We start from the raw sequence: 18,934 nt of genomic DNA on the forward strand, positions 1-18,934 counted from the left end.
GGCCCCCACAGACTCTACGTCGCTGCTCATTGCAATCGACAATAAACTCTCTTCTCTCGACGCACGGATCGCTCTCATTGAGCTACTACACAAAGAGTTCAACTGCATACAAAAAAGTCTGGAATTCAGCCACGCCCAAATTCTCACCTTAACACAGGAAAACACCCAGCTCAAAAAATCCGTCGACAGCCTCACACTTCAAATGGCATCCGTCTCAAAAGACAATAAAACCATGAAAGAATCTATCTTAGACTTGCAATCACGCTCCATGCGTGACAACTTGATTTTTTCGGAATCCCCGTAGTCCAGGCAATCTAGCCCATTTTAGACCCAAAAATCTGACTAATTAAAATTGTTTTTTTTTTCAACAGATATCATTTCTATGAGGTGTCTAGAAGAACATACTAAAAGTCCTAAGAAATCCTAGATGCGGAAATATGTTTAATTCTCATCAATTCAAGATGTGTGCTAAACGAAAACACCCTAATGGGCTTTTTTTTTTCTTTTGTCCTATCACAATGAAACTTTCCACAATGAATCTTAACATGAAAACTAAACTTTTTTGTATTACAAGTTTCTCTGAAAATTAATTTGAATATGCAAATTAGCTTAATATATATTGAATATGCCCACATTTGCATATCACGAAAATTACTTTTCCCCAAAATGTATAATATTTACATTGTTGTTTGTTAATGATATCAAACACACTGATCAGACTTTCATGAACCATTTCATCGAAATATTTTGACTTCATAGATGTGAATGCATAAATCCGTCAAATCTTCCTCCGACCATCCTACTGCTAATGGTTGATGGCAATGCTGCTTTTGGACTGGCCTCTAACCTGAAACCTGCCGGGCTTGGTTGTACCTACCGGGGGCATAACCCCACCGGTATAGTCCTCAGGGTCACAGAGGCACACAAGCCTCCCCACCACGACAAGGTAGCAACAACAGGGGAGGTTCCCCTGCTAACGTGGCCCAGGAAAGAGAAGTCTGGAACTCTCTGCAACCCGACTTCGGATGAGCGGATGAAGATGAATGGATGGATGAATTTGCAACACATTAAAGGGATTGTGACATTAAAAATAAATGAATTAATGTCACATGTGAAACCTTTAAGGAGTAGGAAACACACAACATAATTGTAGCGACAGAGCTGTGTGATGGAGTCTACCTGGAGGAGACAGAGCTGTGTGATGGAGTCTACCTGGAGGTGACAGAGCTGTGTGATGGAGTCTACCTGGAGGTGACAGAGCTGTGTGATGGAGTCTACCTGGAGGTGGGAGAGGTGTGATGGAGTCTACCTGGAGGTGGGAGAGCTGTGTGATGGAGTCTACCTGGAGGAGACAGAGCTGTGTGATGGAGTCTACCTGGAGGTGGGAGATGTGTGATGGAGTCTACCTGGAGGAGACAGAGCTGTGTGATGGAGTCTACCTGGAGGTGGGAGAGCTGTGTGATGGAGTCTACCTGGAGGAGACAGAGCTGTGTGATGGAGTCTACCTGGAGGTGACAGAGCTGTGTGATAGAGTCTACCTGGAGGTGGGAGAGCTGTGTGATGGAGTCTACCTGGAGGAGACAGAGCTGTGTGATGGAGTCTACCTGGAGGTGACAGAGCTGTGTGATGGAGTCTACCTGGAGGTGACAGAGCTGTGTGATGGAGTCTACCTGGAGGTGACAGAGCTGTGTGATGGAGTCTACCTGGAGGTGGGATAGCTGTGTGATGGAGTCTACCTGGAGGTGACAGAGCTGTGTGATCGAGTCTACCTGGACCTGGAGGTGACAGAGCTGTGTGATGAAGTCTACCTGGAGGTGGGAGAGCTGTGTGATGGAGTCTACCTGGAGGTGACAGAGCTGTGTGATGGAGTCTACCTGGAGGTGACAGAGCTGTGTGATGGAGTCTACCTGGAGGAGACAGAGCTGTGTGATGGAGTCTACCTGGAGGTGACAGAGCTATGTGATGGAGTCTACCTGGAGGTGACAGAGCTGTGTGATGGAGTCTACCTGGAGGAGACAGAGCTGTGTGATGGAGTCTACCTGGAGGTGACAGAGCTGTGTGATGGAGTCTACCTGGAGGTGACAGAGCTGTGTGATGGAGTCTACCTGGAGGTGGGAGAGCTGTGTGATGGAGTCTACCTGGAGGTGACAGAGCTGTGTGATCGAGTCTACCTGGACCTGGAGGTGACAGAGCTGTGTGATGAAGTCTACCTGGAGGTGGGAGAGCTGTGTGATGGAGTCTACCTGGAGGTGACAGAGCTGTGTGATGGAGTCTACATGGAGGTGACAGAGCTGTGTGATGGAGTCTACCTGGAGGTGGGAGAGCTGTGTGATGGAGTCTACCTGGAGGTGACAGAGCTGTGTGATGGAGTCTACCTGGAGGTGACAGAGCTGTGTGATGGAGTCTACCTGGAGGTGGGAGAGCTGTGTGATGGAGTCTACCTGGAGGTGACAGAGCTGTGTGATGGAGTCTACCTGGAGGTGACAGAGCTGTGTGATGGAGTCTACCTGGAGGTGACAGAGCTGTGTGATGGAGTCTACCTGGAGGTGACAGAGCTGTGTGATGGAGTCTACCTGGAGGTGACAGAGCTGTGTGATGGAGTCTACCTGGAGGTGACAGAGCTGTGTGATGGAGTCTACCTGGAGGTGGGAGAGCTGTGTGATGGAATCTACCTGGAGGTGGGAGATGTGTGATGGAGTCTACCTGGAGGTGGGAGATGTGTGATGGAGTCTACCTGGAGGTGGGAGATGGCCTGCAACAGCTTCAGGTGCGTCTGCAGAGTACAGGAACAAGAAGACTGGGATGGACTGAGACACTGTTGCAGCCAGGGGATGTCCTCCCAGAGGTAGGTCACCTGGCCTCTGTGACCCTGAGGACTATACCGGTGGGGGTTATGCCCCCGGTAGGTACAACCAAGCCCGGCAGGTTTCAGGTTAGAGGCCAGTCCAAAAGCAGCATTGCCATCAACCATTAGCAGTAGGATGGTTGGAGGAAGATTTGACGGATTTATGCATTTGTCATACATAAATTTGTCATACATATGAATGGTGTTTTTGATGTTATTCTATGAAGTCACAATATTTCGATGAAATGGTTCATGAAAGTCTGATCAGTGTGTTTGATATCATTAACAAACAACAATGTAAATATTATACATTTTGGGGAAAAGTAATTTTCGTGATATGCAAATGTTGGCATATTCAATATATATTAAGCTAATTTGCATATTCAAATTAAGTTTCAGAGAAACTTGTAATACAAAAAAGTGTAGTTTTCATGTTAAGATTCATTGTGGAAAGTTTCATTGTGATAGGACAAAATAAAAAAATAATGCCCATTAGGGTGTTTAGTTTTCTCGAGGTATTAGCACACATCTTGAATTGATGAGAATTAAACATATTTCCGCATCTAGGATTTCTTAGGACTTTTAGTATGTTGTTCTAGACACCTCATAGAGATGATCTATGGTGAAAAAAAATCTATTTTAATTAGTCTGTCTGGAAATGCTACTTTGCCTGGACTACCGAGCAGCCCAGCGGCGATACACCCGACCCTGAACATGCTGTTAGGGACTTTATGACCACCCAGCTTAAAATGCCGTCCGAAACTGTAAACCGGATCACTTTCCACCGAGCTCATCGCCTCGGTGCGTTACAAAAGAATTCTGTTCGACCCCGATCCATTATCGTCAAGTTTGAACACTTTAAACACAAAGAGCAGGTTAAGCGAAACGGAAAGGAGCTGAAAGGAACACACTACGGGATGAATGACCAGTTCCCGAGGGAAATTATGGAGAGGCGCAAAATTCTGTTCCCCATAAGAAAATAATTCATGTCGGAAAACAAGAAGGCTGTCATCTCAGTTGATCGACTATATGTCGATGGTCAACTGTACAGGGACAGTGAGAAGACACCATGGCTATACTGATTCTATCTATATATCTATCTATCTATCTATCTATCTGCCATCCATCCATCCATCCATCCCTCCACCTACCGCGCTCTCACTTTAAGCCCATACACACACACACACACACACACACACACACACACACACACACACACACAGCCCGCTCGCCCCACCCAACGAACAGAGCCCCCCTTTTTACAACCCCACGAACTATAAACTATAAAAACAACTGCTATTAAACTAACTCAAAACTTTCCGTGATGACGATGATCTACCTCTCCGAGAGACATTGACAAAGCGCAAAGCACAATTGTTCACAGAAACCAATTATTGGATGACAAAAAAAAAAAAAAAAAAAAGACTGCCTAAAATTCACTGCTGCGTTGTACGGGTGTGTGCGCATGCACACGCATGCACATGCACACACACACACACACACACACACACACACACACACACACACACACACACACACACACACACACACACACACACACGCATACACCCCCTCCAAATCAGAACTATGGTATATGAACAATAATTAACTTAAATGACCCCACCAGCTCCACACACGATATAGCTATAAAAAGAAAAGAAAAATATATATCTAAAAATAACAACAAATATACACATATATATTTATGCCCTGCTGTGGTTGTGATCACACAACTATGGTTTTTTGATTATTCCTGTTGCTTGTCTGCTATGGTTTCCAGGTTTGGACAAATTTAACTATTTGTCTTTGAAAGAGATGTGGTGGTGGTGTTAGGGGATGGGCTGGACGTGAGGGGCCGGCGGGCAGTTAGTGCTCCTGGTCCTCCTGTGGCATGGTCGAGGCCTGGCTGTGGCTGACGGTGTGGGGTTTGGTGGGGGGGTCCTCTCTCTCTCCTCCCCTCTCCCCCCTCCCCTAACCGAAAAATACTCAAATAAACAAACAAAAACAAAACAAATTTAAAATCTATAATAATATAAGCTAACTGAACTGCATCTGGTAAGTCCATCATCAAACAAAACTGTGGGGCCTAGCTGGGAGGATGCCATGGGCAGGGTCTGGGAGTAGCTCACGGCAGAATCCCAATGGGTCCCACGGATGCCACCTCAAACCGAGGGGGGGGGGGTGAGGGGTGGGGGGTCGGGGGATTCGTCCCTTGCCGAATGTACCTCTAATGCACCGTCTGTCCGCTGTGGCCTCCCGTGCTGCTTGGGGCTTGGGTGGTAGTGGTGCTTCCGCTTGTCACTCACTCACACCCAGTCTCTCGAACGCCCACCGCAAAGTTACTCTGCTATCGCTATTAATGGATAGCGGCCCGGTAACTCTGCCGCCATGTGTCAGCGACACACGGCATGTCTGCCATGTTTTTTGTCTTGCTTTACTGTTCTGTCTTTGTTTTTTTGTTTTTTTGTTTTTTTGTTTTTTTGTTTTTTTGTTTTTTTGTTTTTTTGTTTTTCTGTTTTTTTGTTTTTGTTTTTCTGTCTTGCTTGCTGACCTCACTCTCCACCGACTCGTCCACTCTCAACTCCACTGATTTTTCTTTCTCCAAGGTACAATTGATATAGAAACAGCCCGGGGTCTAAAGGTTGTTCATCTTAATATAAGGAGCATTAGATACAAAATTGACGCCCTCAGAACATGGGCCACTCTATATAAACCGAACGTCATCACTATATCTGAAACATAGTTACACAAACTAATTTCTGACGAGAGCATGACAATTGATAACTTTGTATTGTACAGAGCCGACAGGAATGCTAACGGTGGTGGTCTGGCCACATACATTGACTCAAATCTCGTCTCTGAACGTCTCACTCCTGCCATAGAGCCCGTCAACTTTGAATGTCTATTTATCAACCTCAAGTTCCACGACAACAAACACCTAACAATTGGTAATATCTACAGGCCACCATCAGCTCCGGTTGATTCTATAAACTCCATCTTGTCTACCATCAATGGAACAGATTTCAGCTAATTCCTTCTGTTGATGACGCATGGGACTTCTTCCATACTGAAGTCACCAAGGTAGTCAATGCCCACGCCCCCATGAAAACAATCCGAGTCAAAGGAAGACATTTACCGTGGATTAACCCACAACTTATTCATCTCTATAAAGAAAGGGACAAAGCCTGGTCAAAATACCGGAACACAGGAGACCCTGGTGATTGGGAACATTACAGACACCTGAGGAATCAATCAAAGACCCAAACAAGAAATGCAAAATCCAACTACTACAAAGACAGCTTCAGACATGATTTCCACAACCCCAAACCATTTTGGAATAAACTGAACTCTTTTCTCAATAAAACAGATAAAAAACCCATAAAGCAGATCCAAATCAATAATGACATTATCTCTGACCCTCTCCTCATCTCCCAAGCTTTCAATAACCACTTTTCCTCAATCTGCAGTTCCCAACCCACAGACTCCTATGTTAGCCTACAGCTGGTTCCCCAAACACAAACGCCCATAATGGTCCCTTCTCTTTTAAAAAACTTCAGCCTACCAATGTCTACTACGCAATATGTGAATTGAAAGAAAGACGTGGTGCCGGTCCTGACGGTCTTGAAGCTAAATTTATTAAACTTGCTGCTCACATATTAATGTAACCCCTCGCTGACCTGTTCAATCTGTCTCTATCTACCTCCTCACTCCCTTCAATTTGGAAAAGTGCAAGAGTCACCGCCATTTTCAAAACTGGAGACCCAACTGACATAAATAACTACAGACCCATTTCCAGCATCTGCACTATTTCGAAAGTCCTCGAAAAACTTATCTACAAACAGCTATCAGCTTACATTAACCGTGGCAACATTTTATCTCCCCTTCAATCAGGATTCAGACCACACTTCTCCACAACCACAGCTACCTTAAAATTCACAAGCGACGTACTTCTGTCCTTTGACAAAAGCCATCTCACTGGTGCAATATTCATTGATCTTTCCAAAGCATTCGACATGGTTGACCACTACCTCCTTCTTGACAAACTCTTCTCTGTTGGTTTAAATAGAAACGCTCTCCTATGGTTTAATTCCTATCTCCACAACAGGCGTCAGTGTGTAGCACTTCAAGGCTCTAAATCAGACTTTTCACTTGTGGAAAAAGGCGTTCCACAGGGGTCTATACTGGGACCACTCCTCTTCTCTATATTTATAAATGACCTACCTGATATCTGTTCCCACTGTCAAGTCCAACTCTATGCCGATGACACTGTTATCTACGTTTCTGACAAAAACACCCATCAAATCCAACACCTCCTACAGTCCGATTTCAATCTGGTCCAAAAATGGCTTCAAAACAATATGCTTTTACTGAACAAAAATAAGTCCTGCAGCATGCTATTCGGCACTCACGCAGTAGTGCAAACACCTCCGATCTTTTGATTAAATTCAACGATGGCTCTAACCTGGAGAAAGTGGACACATTTAAATACCTTGGTATCACACTCGACCCTGAACTCTTTCAAACCCCACATTGATCTCACCCTAAAGAAAACCTACGGCAGTTTGTGCTCATTATACCCCTCCATCAACTGCTTTTCATTTGAAGTAAGGAAACGAATAATAAACCAAGTACTACTCCCCATTATAGATTACGCTGACATAGTCTATCAGAACACCACAGAAACCATTCTCAAACCTCTAAATGTACTAAATAACTCACTATGCTGATTTGTACTGAGATGCCCATACCAAACACACCACTGTTCCTTATACAGTTCACTTGACTGGCTGCATCCTAAGGCAAGAAGACAACTTCACTGGTACCAATTCCTATTCAAATGTGTGCACCTCAACTGCCCTCCATACCTGAAACAGTCACTGGTACTATATACATCTCCATACCCACTTAGAAATACTCACCATCCCTACTTTGCTATTCCCAGAAGAATATTCTCTGTATCCGGACGCAGGTCATTCCATTACAAAGCCCCATTTGACTGGAACAACCTTCCCCTTTCTCTCAGATCTGTGACCTCTCCCGGCCGCTTCAGGACTTCTCTGTATTCACACCTCAAAACAACCTGTTCAACCTGTTCATGCTACTAACACTGCCCGTACTGCTGTTTACTTCTGACCCCTGTTCCAAATCACTGTACTGTACTAGTCTCAATATGCCTGTCCAAAAAGAGTTGGGGAATGGGGGAGTGGGTGGGAGAGGATGAGCAAGCTAACTGTATCTGTACATGTATGTATTGTCTATTTGTGCACTGTCTATCTGTGTAACTGCACTGTACTGTACGGTATGTAAATGTTTTTCCCTGTATACGGGACCCCCTCTAAAATGAGATCTCAAATCTCAAATCTCAAATTCTGACCAAATTCTACAGGTATCCTAAGGTAAGTTTCCACTTTCCCTTTTTATTTCCTTTAATCCTAATTTAGAAGTAGCTAAGTTCTAAACTAAGTTCAGGTATTTTAGTCGACTATTTTAGTCAGCTATTTTAGATAGGTATTAACTAATTTTAGGAACTAGTTTGAAATCCTATTTAATCTCTATTTGTTTCCTAATATCTTGAGTTAACTCTTTCCCTTTTCTCCACAGGTAAAACCAGACTTTACAGGTAGAGGTAGGTATACATTTCCAAAAAAAACCTTAAATCACAACTTGAATCATGAAATAAAATAATACAACAATTTGCTATACTTAGATCAGGTTATAGTTCAAATGAATTGTTCCGTTATCAAAATGAAGTGTACGTGACACTGTAACTCAGTCCTTTTTCAGTTCAGTTGTTCAGTCCAAAACATCCAAAAATAAATAAAACGTGTGACACTGTAACTCAGTCCTTTTTTCAGTTCACTTTGCGTCTTCAATGCAATTGGCACTTAGTTCAATCCAAGCAATAATAAAATTATTCAATTCAAGCTCCAACACTCCTACCGCTCTGGCAGTGAGTGGATCAAGTAGTCTGACCGTGCAAAGTGGACACTTGCATGTAGAATGGTTCCTTGTATCAGTGTCTGTGTAATATAAGATAGCAATACATATTTAACCAGTATCTTTATTTTTTAGGAAAAAAATGAATAAGAAAAAACACCATGAGAAATACCAAAGGCCAATTGACCCCAAGCCCAAGCTTACGTCCAAGTGAGTAACCTGTATATTGAAGCCATTTTTTTAACCGCTTTAGTTTCAACCTCGCATCACTGTTTTAATTTTGGTCATGTAATTACAGGCCAACATTAAAAGATGTATTTATTTTCAATGTTTTCACTCATTTGTATTTCACTCAAGTATGAAATATGTGGTTAAACTTTTATTTGGTGTTAATGAGCAAAGAGTGATGACATGTAATAGATAATACACCATGGTATTTGGGATGTGTTTTGCCAGGCCACACCCCCATCTTGCACGGCAGCTTATACAGTACCTTATGTCTAATCTTATTTTGTATTTTGAAAAACATTATAAAATGTGAAAATAGACAGTCTACAAGCTCATAATATTTACTCTTGTTCCAATAGAGATATAAAATTGCAGATACTGACTAGCCGTAACTGGCAATCATTAAACGACATTTTTGAAGTGGAGTTAGATGGACATAGATATGACGACGGCGAAAAGAAGGATGCAAACAGAAAACCAAATCTGTCCAGGGCGGGTGAGAGACATGTGTTACATAACTTGACAATCGGTTCACTAAAATATATTTTTACCATTGCATGCAAACAGTTGCACTCACCAATCTATTAGTAATTAACCATATTTATTTGCACAAAGATGTTATGGTTTCCCTGGCTATTGATGCTGCTGCTAATCTTCACCCTTTTCCCCGTTTTGTACTTCAGCATTCGCCCTAATAAACAATATCGTGGTTGGAGGCATCTGCTGCTGCGAGAATGATGGACGAGCTGATAAAATCAATCTGGATCAACAAAGAAAAAAGGGCAAGGGCCAGGCCCATCACCTATATGTGATGGGCCTTGCCACAGAAACATTGTGGAAAAGAAAAGGACTTGGTACGGTGTTCAGTATCTATACAGTACAATTAGTACTTAACAGTGGAGTTCACTTGACAAACCCTCTGTACTCTCATTTTAGCAACCATGATGATGAATCATCTGTTCGACTCCGTCGAACAACTCAAACACCTGAAGAGTGTCTACCTGTGAGTGATAGTACCTAGGGATGGGTCCGATTAATCGATTAATCGATTATCGTTGATAGGACCCGAAATCGATTATGAAAATTAATAATCGATAATCGTTTTTTTTTTTTTTTTTTAATGAAAATCGGTTGGAAAGGCAATATTGTCATCCAAACAGGACAGGGCTATAGGCCTACAAAAGTGTGCCTGGGATGTGTCTGTGTAGCTGCATGACTGAGAGGAGTGTGAGTGGAGATTGATTCCAATCAAGATACAGGTTTGGAGGATTTAGCAGGTGAATTTACCTAATCAGGCCTAGGCTGGGGTTGCTATGGTGATCAATTGGATCAACAGTGGTCCAGGGACCACCAGTGGTCCTCATTTAAAAGATGGAGTTAGTAACCAAATGGACCCTTATTAACTCTCAAGAGTTACAATTATTGTTAATCAACTCCATCAGGGGTTCCCAAACTTTTTTGACTTAGGTACCCCTTGGGGGGAAGATTTCTTTTATTTGTAGGGTTCATTAAACCCCCCCCCCCCCCCCCCCCCACAAAACGATTAATCGATTAATTGTTAATATTGAATTATACAAATCGATTTTCATTTTGGACACATTTACACATCCCTAATAGTACCCACTAATTACTTGCGCAAGCAGAGCGCGCAAGTACTAGTTTCGCCCAGGGCCCGTATGCACCGTCACAGCACTTTTGATGCGTATGCACCGTCCCAACAAATGACGTAATGACTACTTGTGCCTGATACGGCTGTGGTGCCAGATTACATACATGTATACATGTATGTATGAAGGATACCGGTATGAAGGATATAAAATTAAGCTGTTCTTGTCACTGTATTGTTCACAGTACAAGGCGTCCATACTTAAGGGAGGTGACACACATGTGATGTGATTAGCTTGTAATGAACACAAGGATCTTTAGCTGTCAACCCTTTATTGGAAAAATACGAAATTACAGACAGTTTTCTTACAAGTATGACATAGTACATATTTTCTGTTACAATGCATTCTATGAAGAAAACTATTCTATAAAGAAAATCTAAACAAATTATACAACTATTTGCACCACTAGTGTTACAGTGTATGAATATTAATGAATATGACATTTTAATCTCAAGCAATAATATCAACACAATATTTTTTGGCGTCTTCAAATTCCTGCCCTCACTTTTATCTTCAATATATACTTTGCTCAGCCAATCATCACTATGGGGTGATCAGCCAATCACAAGCCAAAAGGAGGGGATAGCGCCCCTCTCATTAGCACTCATCATTTACAGCTTTTTCCTCTTTGTGTGTCTTCATGTGTGTTTCTAGACTACCAGTCTGAGTAAAGCACTTTTTGAAAATTTTACACTCGAAGGGTTTTTCCCCTGTATGAGTCCTCATGTGTACCTTTAACTCCCCAGTGTGACGCCAGCCCTTGCCACAAACTGTACACGTAAAGGGTCTTTCCCCTGTATGAGTCCTCATGTGTACTTTTAACTCCCCAGTGTGACGGCAGCCCTTGCCACAAACTGTACACGTAAACGGTCTTTCCCCTGTGTGAGTCATCATGTGTATTTTTAACTCCCCATTATGAATACAGCCCTTGCCACAAACTGTACACGTAAAGGGCCTTTCCCCTGTATGTGTCCTCATGTGTGATTTTAGATTCCCATTATGAGTACAACCCTTGCCACAAACGGTACACGTAAATGGCCTTTCCCCTGAATGAATCATTGCATGCATTATTCAGATTTCCCTTGTGATTAAACATTTTGCCACAATCTGCACAACTAAAACATTTCTTACCTGTGTGACTCCTCGTGGAGATTTGTTTGGATGATTTGAGGTCATGGAGCAGCTTGTTGCTCAAAGACTAGCCTCGGTACCAGGCTTTCACTTTGTTGGTGCAAAAATTGAAAGCCTGGAGGAACGCATTGGCCGCTCTGGTCTAAAAGTGGGAGTCAACCCTTCCGGGTGGGCGTCGCTCCAAATGATGTGACGTAGCGCTGCACTAGGGGGGAGAGGAGGGGCCGGGGGTGACGGACAGATCGATGAGATCCAATCAGGGTGCGCGTTTTTCTGAGCCGCGACCCTCCCATCTAGGCCAGAAATGTCTAGCGTTAGCTCAGGCTACTCAAAGACAAACTATTTCCTCCCATGTGTTGTGTATTGTGTGATTTCAGTGTGTTTAAACCTGACTGGTCATCCTTGGTCTCATCCCACTCATCACTGTCTTCAGTGATGACAGATTCAGAACAGTGTGAAGAGAGGAGCTGATCATCAATAGTTGGTTGTGATGTTCCACAGTCCTCTACATCAGCTTGTGTTTCCATGTGTTTAGATGAGGTGCTGGCTACAGGTTCTGTTTGTATGTTTTCATCACCATCTTCGTGTTTCACTGACAGTAATGTCTCTGTTGATCCACCATCCAACTCTGATCTTTGAAGTAGCTCATCATGTTCCTGTAGAGACTCTGGTTCCTCTTTGATCGGACTGGTAGTTCGCTCCTCCTGTTCTCCTTTAATCTTGGGAGACTCTGGATCCTCCTGGACCAGCTCGGAGTTTCTCTCCTGCTGCTCAGTGACTACCTCCTCTTTACACACAAGGAGGTGTGTGGAGTCTAGACAGAAGATAAACACATTATTACATGTTTGAACATGGCACCCCTGCTGTTAGTTCCATATCTGTCCATATCTGTTCCATATAAGCCTCTATCTGTTCCTCAAATATAATTTATAATTTGCTACAACCTATTGCTATCAGATATATCCACAGATAATGTTTTTGAATGCAAGTGTAACCCTAATGTGAATGGATTGATGCAGTCTCTTCCATCAGTGTTCAAACATGTTCAAGCCTGGTGTTAACATAGTAAACACCAGGCTTAGTAAAGTTAACATAGTAAAGGTTTTACCAACCTGCTCTGTGTAGTTTGACGATTGGTTGTGTAACCCTAGGTCTCAGGCGACCAGCCCCAGCTAGGTCTCTGCGTTGTGTTTATGTTTGTTGGAATATACCAGGGCAGGAAAGAGACGGGTAACAAGACGTCCAATGGTGGTTGAGTTGAGCAAACCTTCATTTATTGAAGCTTTTGGAAAACAAAAGGAAACTCACATTCAGTTTCATTCAGCACTTGACTTATTTCCATCCAATGAACACTGTAACACAACATACTGTAGGCCTATTCAATAAACCTCAGCTTGTTAGTCAGCCACATACCCCTACACTACTGTCAGCATCTATGTGGATTAGCTCACACAGTGTCAGTTAGCCATTAGCATAGGACATTGCAACAGTAAATACAGAACAAATAGTGCAGAAACAGTAGATTACTTTACACCATACATGACTCATGTAACAAACAATCTATGTAATGTTCTATAGTAAATTCAGACTTTGATAAGACACTTTAAATTGTTTTCATTTGCACAGTACAGAATTCTCCCTCCTTACCTTTTGGAAAACAAAAGGAAACTCAGCCTATGGTGGCTGCAGAGGGACAAAAGGCAAAACACAGCAGCATACCTAAACAGTAAAACTATGCCATCTACTGGCAAACATACATCACTCCCTTACATACACCCCCTCGTTCTTTGATGGCGTCCCAGACATCAGATATTATTACATAAAAGTCCCACAACTCAATACATCGTAACCTTAGACAACACAAAATGTGAGTGGGTGTGAGTGAATGCTTGTTACGGTGTGACTGGGTGTGAATGTTGCCCTCCACTGAGATTCTTCCTGGCTCTTTGCCATATGCTTCGGCCCCGGTCAATCTTCTGCTGAGCCGATTCCATAGCTCTCACTTGATAGTTCAGTCTTTTAGGTGGGTGCCTGTTCCTTGGAGGGTTTCTCCGGGCATGCACTGGATCAGGGGAGGAATCACTCCACGAGTCATCTTCGTCCTGCTCCTCAGTGTTGGACTCCTTAGGTTCTTCCTCTCGGTCTCCTCCTTCATTGTCTTGCTCATTAATTTCCTCTCTTCGTTCTGTGTCACACTCCTCCTCTCCATCTCCTTTCACTCCGCTTTCTCCATCCAACACACCACCTGATGTGCTGGCGTCCTCCACAGACTCCCCTTCTTCGCCCGTCTGTTCTGACCCCATTGGGAAGAACATACACTGGGTGAGAAGGTTTTGATGCATCACCCTTTCTTTTGCTCCATTCTCTGCCCGAACCACATATACTGGGATCCCCGTCTGCTTCTTAACTACAATGTAGGGCTGCGATTCCCATCTGTCCCCCAACTTCTGTCTGCCTTCAACCTGACAGACTTTAATCAGAACTCTGTCTCCTGGCTCAAGCGTGCGGCTCTTTACACGGCGGTCATAGTGCTTCTTTTGTTGCTCCTTGGCCTGTACAGAGCTCTTGTTAGCCTGGTCGAAAGTATATTTCAGGCAGTCTCGAAGGCGTTGGACATAGCTATTGTACTCACAAGGTGGGTCGTTAGATGCTAGACCAAACACAAGATCAACTGGAAGTCTAGGATGCCTGCCATACATTAGATAGTATGGGCTGTAGCCGGTGGAGTCATGTTGAGTGCAGTTATATGCGTGTGTCATTGTGTCTAGATACTCCGGCCAACGAGGCTTCAGGTGGGGTTCCAAGGTGCCTAACATGTTCATCAGAGTCCGATTGAACCTCTCAGTGGTTCCGTTTCCCTGTGGATGGTAGGGACTGGTGTGTGTTTTGGTGATACCTGTGAGCTTGCACAGGTCTCTTACGATTGCACTTTCAAAGTTCCGTCCCTGATCAGCATGGAGCTTTGCTGGGAAACCGAACCGGCAAAAGAAATTCTTCCACAGTACCCTGGCCACGGTAGTTGCCTTCTGGTTCCTGGTTGGATAGGCCTGGGCAAACCGGGAGAAATGGTCAGTGACCACCAGCACATTTTCAACCCCGCCAACAGACTTTTCCAGCGTCAGGAAATCAATACAAACGAGCTCCATGGGGACACTTGTATGTATACTGACCAAGGGAGCTCTGAGGCCTGATGTGGGGGTCTTTCTGAGACAACAGCGTTCACACTGCTCACACCACTCTTTTATATCTTGAAACATCCTAGGCCAGTAGAAACGTTCTCGAATCAGAGTGAATGTGCGTTCGAATCCCAGGTGGCCAGATTCATCATGTAGAGCAGTTTTCACCATCCTATGTAGTTTCCGGGGCAGCACTAGCTGTTCAGTGATTCCACGCTGACCATCCTTGACTCTGCGGTACAGGGCACCATCTTTAACCACCAACCTCTTCCACTCTTTCAGGAGAAGAGAGCCTCGTTCTCCCCAGTTCTCTCTCTCAGTCTTCCCTGGTTTGGTGTTCAATGTTCTGCATTGCAGAACTGGGCTTATGTCAGGATCATCCGCCTGCCCTGCTTTTATTTCCTGTTTGGTCATTGAGGGAAGGGACTCAGTTCCAAAATCTGTGTGTTGTTCTGGTTGGTGCATTGGTTGGCCAGCTTGGGCTGCGTCTTCACCCTGACTCCCTGCACCACTGTCATGCACCTGGTCTGGTTCTACCAGCTGCCCTTTGGCCCGTCGCGACCTTACTCTCAGAGGGCATGACTTAAGTGCATTCCCAACATCCTGGTTAGACATTCTAGAGAGAGCATCCGCATTGGCATTGCACCTCCCCTGGCGGTAACGGATGTCAAAATCAAACACTGACAACTGTGAGACCCACCGTTGTCCAGTAGCATCGAGTTTGGCTGTGGTCATGACATATTTGAGGGGGTTATTGTCTGTGAGTACAGTGAACTTGTGTCCATACAGATGGTCATAGAACTTCTGAGTCACTGACCACTTAAGTGCTAGAAATTCCAGCTTGTGAGCAGGGTAACGAGTTTCTGCTGGGGCCAAACCCCTACTGGCATATGCTATGACCCTCTCAGTCCCACTCTGCACCTGTGCCAGAACAGCGCCAAGACCTTCTCCGGAGGCGTCTATCTGCAACACGAAGGGCAACGTGTAGTCCGGATAGCCCAACAATGGAGCTGATGTGAGCTTCTCCTTCAGCATGTGGAATGCCTCCATGCACTCCTCAGTCCAGTTAAAGGGCCGTTCAGGAACAGACCGCATCTTTTTCCCTCTTGTCTTCCTTTTGGGGTCACCGGAGGTTAGCCGATACAAGGGTGCTGCAAGTTTTGCATAACTCTCCACAAATCTTCTATAGTACCCCGAGAAGCCCAGAAACTGCAAGACCTCCTTGCGGTTAGTGGGTTGCGGCCAGTCCTTCACTTTGATGATCTTGTCCGGATCTGTGCGGATTCCCCCTGAGGACACCAAATGTCCCAGGTACTGAACTTCCTCCCTCATGAGGTGGCACTTTGAAGGCTTCAGCTTCAGACCATGTTCCCGCAGTCTGTCAAATACCAACTGGAGCCGCTCCAGATGCTCATCAAAAGTCTTTGAAAAAATAATTATGTCATCAAGGTAGATAAGGAGATGTGAGTAGTTCAGATCACCGAAGCAATGTGAATGTTGACGGGGCATTCTGTAGGCCAAAAGGCATCCTGTTTGCTTCATACAGACCCATAGGGGTGGTGAAGGCTGTTTTATGCCTATCCTTTTCCGCCACCTCCACCTGCCAGTAGCCAGACGTTAAATCAAGGGTTGAGAAGTATTTAGCCTGCCCAAGAGCCTCCAGTGCATCCTCAATTCTTGGGAGTGGGAATGCATCTCTGGTGCTGCAGGAATTCAATTTCCTGTAATCAACACATATTCTCAACGAGCCATCCTTCTTAGTCACAATGACCATTGGCGAGGCATAAGGACTTTTGCTTGAGCGGATTACACCTGACTCCTCCATGTCATGCAAGTGTTTGCGGACATCCTGCCACTGGGAGGGTGGCACCTTACGGTATGGGAGACGGAAGGGCTTAGCATCTATCAGGGGAATCTCATGTTGTAAAGTTGTGGTGTGACCAAAGTCCATTGAGTGTTGTGAGAAAATATCCTCATTCTTCTCCACAAACTGCCGGAGACACATACTTTGCTCCTCATCCTCAACAGCAGCTGCACTGAGATCCACACAACAGGGTGGGGGGGTTTCCCCAGGATGTAGGCGAACAACCTGGTCACTGCTTTGATACACTTTAGATTCCCCAAACTGTAGATCTGGTTTCTCATTGCCTGGCTGTTCACCACCCGCTGAATGCCAAGTGTCATCTCTCCGCTGCACCACATCCTGAATAAGGAAGGCGTCCCCCAGCTGAATATGTGGTTTAATCCGTACTGGTCTTGCAGACACATTCATGACTCTGATTGGAACATGGCCCTTTTTCACATCAGCAAGAACTCTGCCTATCACAAGGCCATCTGGCAGCTGAGAAACTGTGTGATTCTCGACAAGAGCAGTGTATGTCCTTTTCCTGGGACCCCCTTTCACTTTGCAAATCACATCCACTTCCTTGCCTGGTGGTATGTAAAGGTTGCGGCCAGCATAATGTGCAGGACCTATCCGACCCTCATGACATCCAAGCTCAGCATCACCCACCTCCAGCAGTGCAGTGTACCATTCGGGGTGTTTCTCTTTGACCACAACCAGAAACTGCTGGCCGTATGTTTCTTCAAGGTGGCATTTGGAGGCACGTATAACATTGGTCCCCACCAGCAACGGAACCTCTGACCGGTACTCAGTTACAGGAACAACAAGAGCAGGCACATTGGTAAATTCTTTGTCCAGAACTTTAAGGTTGATGTATAGCACACCATACTGGGTTATAGCATGACCACCAGCCCCCTCTATTGGAATATTGGACCTCTGCAGCTCTTGTCTAGACAGTTCAGGATGTGAGCGCCAGAACACATCAGAGAGGGTGGTCACTTGAGAGCCCGAATCAATCAGCGCCTTACAGCTTGTGCCATTCACTTCAGCTGGACCTTCATTTAGCGGCCCAACCAGAGGGGTGCATAGCTCACTTGAGCCACTCATTTCCTGCCATTCATGTTGGGGATCTTGGTGTGTACCCATGGTCGCCCCCGCCACCACAGGCCTTATCAGTTTAAATGCTGCCCAGCTGCGGCAGCACTCACATCAGGGACTGGAGGTCCATGTGTTCCAACCTGTTCACTGACAGGCAACACCGATCTGCAGACCCTCGCGATGTGTCCAGGCTTGCCACAACGGTGGCACACAAATGGTGCTCCTCCACTCACATTCCCAGTTCCTGTGCGAGGCTTAAAGGTGGCTGGTGCTTGGGGGGTGTTCATTTTTAACTCCAAGTGGGCAAGTTTTTTACTCTGTTCTTCCTGATTCAGAGCTATGTTTCTCACCAGTGCTGTTAGCTCTGAGAGCTCAGACTTTTGCTTTCCTGTCACAGCTCTGTCACTGGGTCCACTCTGTTGACCACTCTGATGTTCATTCCCAGCAACTTGGACCTGGCTAAATGTCTTCTTCTGTTTGTGCTGGACATTAAATCGCTTTGTTTCTCTGGCCAGGTTTCGAAGCTCAACTTGTAGTTCACGAAAGCCCAGTAGTCTTGGCTTCATGGGCGCAATTCTCGAGTACACTTCTTCGTCGGTCAGCCCTCTTAAGAACTGTCTTGTCAGTTTAGCGTCACGATCTGGAAACTGCCAGCCACCATTCTGAGCCTCTTCGACCTCCCTCAGTGTTGCTTCCAAAGCAATAGCATAGGAACATGCAGACTCCCCTGCGTGTTGGCTCCTCTCATAAAAGTCAGCCAGGGGGTCCAGAGATCTCTGCATGTCTCCGTATTCTGCTCTCAACTCATCAAAAACCCTCTCAGGAATTTGTTCTGGTGGGGGGAGATTTAGGACCAGCCTCCTGGCCTCACCACTCAGGTGCCGCACAATGGTTGGAAAACGGAGGTGTGATGGCAGCCCCCCTGCATCAAGGAGGTATTGCATGTCTCTAATCCAATCATCAATCAATATTTTGCAGTCGAAGCCCCCACTGAACACTTGAACATTTT

The sequence above is a fragment of the Protomyctophum parallelum genome (assembly GCF_964188405.1).
Source record: "Protomyctophum parallelum genome assembly, chromosome: 9".
Taxonomy (NCBI): domain Eukaryota; kingdom Metazoa; phylum Chordata; class Actinopteri; order Myctophiformes; family Myctophidae; genus Protomyctophum; species Protomyctophum parallelum.